Here is a 9,135-nt window from a genome sequence, read left to right as displayed (position 1 = left end):
ATTAATCTGATTGTGTCTGATAAATCCGATTTTCACGACATGGCACTCTTTAATGAGGTAATGAGGGAGAACGGTCAGCGCGGCTCATTAAGAGGTCTTCACGTCCACTTAAAAAGACTATTCCAGCAGGGCTTGGATGTCATATGAAAGAGAGGAAGAGTGATAGAGTTCAGCCTCTCTTTTAAGTCCTTCTAACGTCCTTCTTGTGTTCCTTCATTTGTCTTAAAGATTTGTCAAGCTCAAACTGAAGGGAAACCCTCCAAGGCAGGCTTTGCGTTCGACCCCCGGCTATTTTTATGCCATTGTGCTGGACTAATTACTTCTCTGACATCACCTCTTCAAGACGGACAGCTGATGAACAAAGCATCTGGGAAGTATTTTTAGTTCGCTGTTAAGAATCAACAGCGAGAGAGCATCAGGGACACTGAATAAGAGAGAGACACACACAGGAAGTGCCCTTGCAGCTGGATACAATGTTATCTCAGAAGCAGGACAGGAAATAGCGTTCAATCACTTCCTGTGGAGTAGAAGTTTTGTTGAGATACTGGTTTGTGTCCGATCGGCTTTTCTTCTACCTGTAGCCTTAGAGTATAGGGGTGACTGGGGCTAGTTGTCACAAAAGCGTATTTTTGTGCAGACATTGGCTTGCATTATATTGATTTCCTTTGTGTTGGTTTTGTACTCTCTTTCTAACAGTGTATGTTGCAATTTCAAATAACTCATGTTGTATGTGTAACCACTTGCACTAGTTTCCATCAGATATCTCAGAAAACCTCCCCCCAACATAACTACAACATTGGGGTGTCTTCCACCCTTGTCACTAAATCACAATCTCTCTGCAAACCACTACCAGACCACTCAGTAATTATGTGTTGTTCGAAACTACTGATTCCAGAACAGTCTTACAATTCCTGTAATGTTTTTTCAGTGCGTGAAGAACTGACCCTGCTTTTACCGTGTGGGATGTTTCTACCTTTATCTGATTGCGGTGTAGTGTGTTCTGTGTTTTTTGCCAGACATAATTAGCAGTGTGAGAACTCCTTGATTTAAGGATCAGATCAGTCCAATGCAGAGTGTACCACCTACATGCTTACCACACACACCTCCAGACTCTGCAGGGTGTCTGGATGTGGTAAATTAAATTATTCCCTCTCATACACAGATTAATCTTCCTCTTTCTCCGTTCTTGACAGTTTTTCTTCATCAGAATTGAAGTGAATTAATAGCTCATTTGGAGTACATTGTGTCTCTTGTCGCTGGATGCTTGGGGCTGAATGAAAAAACTGCAGCTGGTCTTAGTTACCTGAGAGGAATATTAGCTTTTTTATATCATTTACTGTTCCTGTGCTCCTTTACTGGAATAGTGATATTGTCATTCACTGGTGCTTCGAGCAAGAAAAAATAGGAAATTGTAGGAAAGCTGTGGTATAAATAAAAAAATCAGCTAAAAACGTTTCTTTATACATGTAGTAAAAAAGTACCCTTTAAAATATCATATTTTCAAATATATATATGGTAACATTACAGAGTTATTAGCAATTTTGGTATATGCTTTGTCATTTTATAATTTATTGGTTTATTTTTTGTTGCTATATCGTAATTATTGTATAGTTTACTTTTAGTTTTATAAACTTATTCCAAGTTTATCCAATAATTTATAGGTCAATTTGTTTATTTCAATAAACAGAAACGATTTCAAAGTTGTAATTTTAATAACAAAAATCACCTTGTGCCCTACGTGCAGTCTTTAGGTTCAAATGTGAACTTTTTAAAAGTCCACCAGCCCAGTGACAGCTTTTGTACCTATGTTCCTTCTGACAATGCCCATTTTGTGTATTAGTAATTGTTCTCTTACACACATACACATTCTCACACAAGCGCACGCACGCACACACACACACACACACACACACACACACGCATATATATAAATATATAGATATACTGTACATATACAGCTATGCATGCATTCAAACATATAAATGCACAAAACATAACATGTTCACACATGTTCTGCTATATGCTTTCTACAGTTTCTACTCTTCTTTAGATTTTGCAAGTACAAGCCCTTCAATATTTGACTTGTTCAGACAATTTTACGTTTTCACAGTTTTCAAAACAGTATCGGTAAAAGTAGTTTGTGCTGAACATTCAGAAAGTTCTGTCCATTTCAGGACAAAAATATGACTTTTGAGGGCTTAAGCCATGACTAGCCTTAGGGGATTTAGGTGTTTTTTACCAACATGTCTCACCTGTTACATGTTACAAGCTCTCCACAGTTTAAACAGCTCTAACATTTATTTTAGCCTAGGACTAATCTTCTATCCATCTGGGAAACCGGCCAAACGGTTACATACGCATGAGCAGGTTTTTTTATTGTAGTATTACCAAAATGTAGCGTCAGTATTATCGTGATTTGTGAGATGATTCTTGATATTTAGCGGTACACAATAGCGAAACAGTTTGAATAGGATAATTGCAACACTCCCGTTGTTCCTGAGTCCTGTTTTCCCTGTTGTTGCCCCATGGATGTTCTTTTGCCACGCTCCCTTACCTGTCCCCGTTGTTTTTGCCTGCGCCTGTCTCTCATCAGAGATCATTGACTTTCACACCTGCACCCTATCATCCGTACACTATATGTACTCTCCTTTGCACATTTTTCTTTGTCTAGTATTAATGTAATGTTGATGTATGTCTCCATGGGTGGTTTGTGCTGTGTCTCTTCTTGTTCCGTAGATGTATTTAGCTCATTGGATTACCCTTATTCGTTTCCATTGGATGTTTGTTGGATTACCCTGTTGTTTGCTCCGGTTCCACTTTATATTAAACTTCCTCACCATTCACCTAATTCACACGTGGCTTTGTTTACTGTCAGTGGTCACATTTCAATTATTAGGTTGAGATATTTTAATACATTTTATATTAGTTTGAAATAATTTGAAACACTCAAAAATCGCTAAAAGGGTTACAGAATGGTATAAACATATTACTCTGTTTGGGCAACAGTAGCTTGGCATTACAGTCTGAGCTTTGATTATAAATACCCTTTATTATTACAAATACCCTGTGAGATAACACTTCATTTCGACAAAAATAAAGAAAATTGATTGAGAGCACCATTAGCACACTAGCAGTGTAGAAGCTTCGTTCATAAATCATGGGATAACTCCGTTGCATCACTCTCAGTGTAGACAAGAGGTGAAGCAAATCTGTATCATCGCTATGTACATGTGCTTAGTGGGGGGGCACCACGCGTGACAAAACAAAGTGACCATTATCACGAGCCCTTAAACCCATCTCGATTAACTCAAGAGTTTAAAAACTTTCAACGTTCATCTGCCACCACATCTGAAGTAGACAAAGACTTAAGACTGCACAAATTCTCTTTCATGTGTGTGTGTGTTTAATGATGGCTTCTGTCTCTTTTGTAATTGGATTAGAAACAACACGTTATCTTAATGAGAGGACAGAAATAAGAAGCTTAATAATATCAGACTTTAGTGCCGTGCTCCACTGATCCTATCGTTAATTAAACTGCTTTTTAATGAGCTGAATGGATTAACAATTAATGCTATAACCAGCCTTTACTGCATGACTGGAAACAAAATAATATTATACATTAATGAAGGTGTTACATTATGTGAATACTAATCGTTCTGCAGCTCTGCGCTTCACATTTTCTAGTTCAAAATGGGATCTTCAAAATATCTTCTTTTGTCTTCTCCGGAAGAAAGAAAGTCATACAGGTTTGAGATGACAAGAGGGTGTTAAACGAAGACAGAATTTTTATTTTTGGGTGAACTGTCCCTTTAAGACCTGTACATACTGTGCATTTGTATTATTGTGTGTTAAGAGTGTTTTGTAGTGTTTGGAATAATTTGTGTACTTGTGTTTGCTCTGCAGTGCACACTTTGCAGTGCAGTGTGGGTGGAACAGAAGCACAAAGTCAGCATATCTGGTTTAAAGGTAAATAGAAACATTGCATCAAAACACACAAACCTAAATACAGTGTCCCACATGCTTGAATATGTGCAAATATAACGTACTCCAACTGCAGTTCTACTCTCTCTCTCTCTCTCTCTCTCTCTCTCTCTCTCTCTCTCTCTCTCTCTCTCTCTCTCTCTCTCTCTCTCTTCTCTCTCTCTCTCTCTCTCTCTCTCTCTCTCTCTCTCTCTCTCTCTCACACACTCCATTTTAAAGGTAGTACCCAAGGGACGTTGTTACCTGCACAGCACATCCATCTCTTGCACAATTAGCATAAAGCAAGGCGCACACGCAATATTACTTTCTCTATCTCTCTCCCTTTCTTCTATACACACACAGAGTTTTGACCTCTGTACATTATAATGCAGGTATGTGAAATATACACAACGACTGAAATTCTTTGTAACTGCCAAAGTAACCTGCAAATATCACAGTTCGCTCGCAGTGATATAAATTATTCTCTTTTTTCTTTCTTTTCTTTCTTCTGTCTGTCTGTCTTTCTTAGTTTAAGTTCTCATCTTTCAGGAACTGAAGTGGCCTGACAAATAAAGGTTATTGACACATAAAGGGAAAAATTTCTATTAACACATATACAGTGCTGTGCACACAATCACTTTCTTGATCTCTTGTTTCTTTGCTTGTGTTTCAGCAATATTTTTGTACGAATATGATTTAATTCATGTTCATGTAATTCATCTTTAATGTGATAAACACACATGCTTCACACTTTTAAAAGTGCTACTCTCGCTGGAAATCACAGTTGTAGAAAAATATTGTTTGTTTCTTTAATCCATCTTTACCATTGCATTCATGTACATTATGTATACCTCATTTAGGTTTTTAGGGTAACACTTTACAAGTAAATGAATTAGCATACATGAACTAACAATGAGCAATATAGTTTAACAGCATTAACGGAGCCTCTGTGTTAAAGGAGTGGTTCACCTTCAAAATGAAAATTCTATGATCATTTCCTCATCTTTCTTTCTTCAGCAGAAGAAACTAATATTTCAAAATATATTTTTGGTGTATTTCAGAAGAAAGAAAGTCAAACAGGTTTGAAATGACAAGAGGAAATTATGTAATGTAATGTAAATAATAAAGTTAACTATTCCTTAACAATTGTTGGTGTTAATTCACTGTGCATTAACCAATGTTAACAAATACAACCATGTTTTTGATGGTATATTCTAAAACAGTGCACTGCGTTATGTAAAAATGTCCATAATATATCTACTTGTTAGTTGCTTTGGAAATAAGCGTCTTAAGCGTGTTAACTTCTATAAAGAAAAAGACCTGAAAATACAGTTCTGTATAGTATAGAATAGTATAGTATAGTATAGCATAGCACTGTGTAATGTAATGTAATGTAAATTACAATATAGATGTTAGATCAGATCTCTCTTACCCTCACTGCTGTGTTACAGTTAAGTGTTAAAATAATATATCAACATTATCTCAACACTCAATCCTCTGAAGTCTAAAAGTAGCATAAAGGTGAAGTATTATGTGATCTCTGAAGATGTAATGGACACTATGAATACATTTAGATGAATTAATGGGAAGAAAATCAGTTAATATATATATAGGTTTTTATTTAGACGAGTTGCAGAGCTGGCTAAAGTCTGCTGTTCTGTTGGCGTGGGATTAGTTGAGTATGGCTTTGGGGGGATATGTCAGGATGTTGCATCAAGGCAGCGTCCTCTGAGAAAAGACAGTATTCCCACAGGTCGATACCCCTCCCAATCTCTCTCTCTCTCTCTCTCTCTCTCTCTCTCTCTCTCTCTCTCCAGAGAATGTGACCATGCTAATGAGTCTTTTGTTCGATGGAACCATGAAAACCAGAAAAAACCCCTCGCTCTCTCACACGCACAGGCTCAAACATATTGACTTGGACTTTTGCTCTGTATAATAGGTCAGTGGGAAATGTCCCAATTCAAACAATTATGATGGAAAAACAAGATGACATGTTTGTGTCAGTATCTGCATTAGTGCTGGATGTGTGTGTTTGACCCCATGCTTTAGTGATCAAAGTGATCACTTAACTTCAAAGTGAAGTTATCAAAATGATCAGATCATCCTTCATACTATAGATTTAATATTTTTTTCATCCGTTCATAAATGTCATTTTATTTATATAGTGCATTTTCCCGATTGGCTTTAACCATGTGACAAATCCTTTCAGTGGGTTTTACAAAAATCAAGTTCTGAAGATTTATGAGGTATTTCATAATCATTACTCTTTTGAGAAGTTGACTTTAATGCAAGTGTGCTATTTTTTAATAAGTGTACTATTTTAGCCTATAAAGTCACGTAAATTTAGATCACCTGCATCAAGCAATAGCAACTCTTTTAATACCCAACAGCATCTGCATCTACATCATCAAATCTGAGGCCGATTTCTCTTGGCTCATGTGGAATCCTGTGGTCTCCGCGGTAACATTGACCGCTTCTGATAAGACTGTACAGATGTGTGAAGTTTGTTGCATACACCAGGTCACCTGCGTGTTTTCAGAATCATTAAGCCTTTAATGGTAGCCTTCTCAAGCATTCTCCTGTGTATGGAGTGAACAGAAAATCCCAGCATGCTCTGTTTAGTTCATGCTGTTCCAGCATTGTTTTCATCTGTGTATGTGTGTGCGAAACAGAGAAACAGGATAATGGAAAGAATATATGTATGTGTGTGAATGTGCTTATCACTGTTCTTCAGACTATTGGTGAACATCAGCATTCATATCAGACAAACGCGGTGTCTGTTTATATACAGAAATGCATTGACATCTGTCAGACAGTATGAGGACGCTTTCCCTCTCTCCCTCTCCACTTTTCTCTTGGCTCTATTGCATGATTTTTCTCCTTTCTCTGCATCCAGATATAAATCCAGATCTCCAGAAATATCGCACTGCACATCGGCAGGATGGTGCGTAAATTGTTGATGTGACATTTATTTGACATTTGGGGGATTTCTGTGTGGACTGATGATATTACCACAGTAAAGCACAGATAAAGCTGCAGATCGAGCTGTATGTGATGTTCACTCCATGTGCCTCCTCATTCTCAGCTAAAATAACTATTCAAGGTTCTGATACCAGACTAAAATGACTATTTCTCAATATGGCTGTTTTATTTTAATGTTCATATTTAGATGGTGCAGATGACCTGAGAAGGTATATGGAAAGTAAGATTTTCGTGGATCCCTTGAAATAAGAGTCTTTTAGCAAAGGGGTGATTTTCTAAGAAATCCACAATAACCTCACATGTCTCCGCTACAGTTTCAGAGGGATCTCAACGATATCTTAAAACAAAATGAAACCAAAACCAAATCATTTGATTTGTACTATACACATACTTTATACTTTGGCCATAAACATGTTTTGTGTGGCAACCAAAGGGTGCTAGGATAAAACCCTGAAGTGCTCATGGGAGTTGGTAATGGCCTCATAAAATAAGCTATCCATTGGGGAATAAAAGGTTCTGACAAGACTGCATGTTTCTCTTCTGGGGTCAAGAATGCTCAGGCTGTTCCTCAAGCCATTTTATGATCTCAGCATGAACCACATAAATAATCTGGATCAGCCTCTTGAATATCTGGTTTGTGTAATGCATATAAAACTGGAAACCGCAGACAGCTACTCAACTGTGTGTGTGTGTGTGTGAGGGAACAGGGTAGAATGGGGGGTGACAGTCATTGACTTTCACCTGTTGATGCCGGGTCATAATTACAAACTTCAGTTGTCACCATGGAAACAAGCCGTGTTCCTATGGTGACACAGGGTGGTTTTCAGGGGCACAGTAGGATCCTGTATGTGTGTTTTCGGGGATTCAGCTGAGCTCCAACGAAGCATTTCACAAACCCGCAGGCCCCCCGGCCTCATGGTGTTTCCCCTGTGTCTCAGTATCGCGACCCAGTCGCCCCCGTTTCATCCAAACGGAATCCTGACGGCAAAACAAAAAATATTACATTTCTAAATTCAAAATGACAACATTTCTCTTCTGGGAGCGGTGAAGTATTTTTCCGTCTCAACCATCTATCAAAAGTGTCCCTGTGTGTGTTTGATTGACTATGTGTGTATGATTATATGTTTTCGCTGTGTGATATATGATGTAATTTTAGAAATTTCTTCACATGCACAACGGCCCGAAGCAACAGAGCGGCAACATGTCCGAACCCCCCCAAAATGAACCACACCCCACCCTTGCCTGCATGAAAGAATGATAAATAGCAGGAGGAAAGCCGTGTGTAACGCTCGCTCACACACTCGTACACACACAGGGCTGTGTGGAAGGTCAAACTGTATGTAAATTATCTGGTTTCGGATTTTGGTCCCAGCAGATGCCGGCTCCGCTGTGTGATTCTGAAGGATAGCCAATCAGATTGGTCCTCCGTGCTGACTTCCCGTGGCTGCGGTGGGCTTTCTGTTTAATGACTGACCGGGTAAGAATAACAGAACGGCCTTCGAGCAGTTGTATGAATGATTGGGAGTGAATGTGAAGAAGGAATGAGAAATAAGTAAGGGTGGCGAAAGCATAACAGAGTGAGTGAGAGAGATGATGTAAACTGCTTTATGATTTAATTGTAAATGGGTGTTAGATTATACAAATTCATCTTTAGGAAGTTTTCTAGGACATATCTGGGTGATATTTCACCCAATAATCTAAAGAACAAATGCTTTCTGTCTTAAAAATACTTTCTGTCTAATTATCATTTTTGCATTGTTTTACAATTATCTTCCACATTTGGCATTACCATAATGCAAAAAGCCCTATTTTATTCTTTCTACTGTAATGGGAAAATGTGCAGTAATGAGAATCTAATGAGAATCCCATATGAGAATAATGGAAATTATATTTAAAAAAGTTTAACATCTGGGCACATACTAAGCTTCATTTTGCAAATAGAGTTTCTTGTTTCATTTGATTTGATGAGTGACATGAACATGTTTTCATGTCATTCATCCCGCCATGATAAACAATCAGGATATTAAAATATGTTATTGTTTTTATTTCAGCTACATGACAATAAAATATCAGGTTTGGCAGGAGCTCATATCTGGCTGACTTTAACTCTCTCTCTCTCTCTCTTTCTCAATCTCTCTCTCTCTCTTTCACTGTGTCTCTCTCACTTATTCTAGCAGACATCTCTTTGTGTGC

Source organism: Barbatula barbatula (assembly GCF_947034865.1).
Source record: "Barbatula barbatula genome assembly, chromosome: 3".
In the NCBI taxonomy this organism is placed as follows: domain Eukaryota; kingdom Metazoa; phylum Chordata; class Actinopteri; order Cypriniformes; family Nemacheilidae; genus Barbatula; species Barbatula barbatula.
This window is presented reverse-complemented; position numbering follows the sequence as displayed.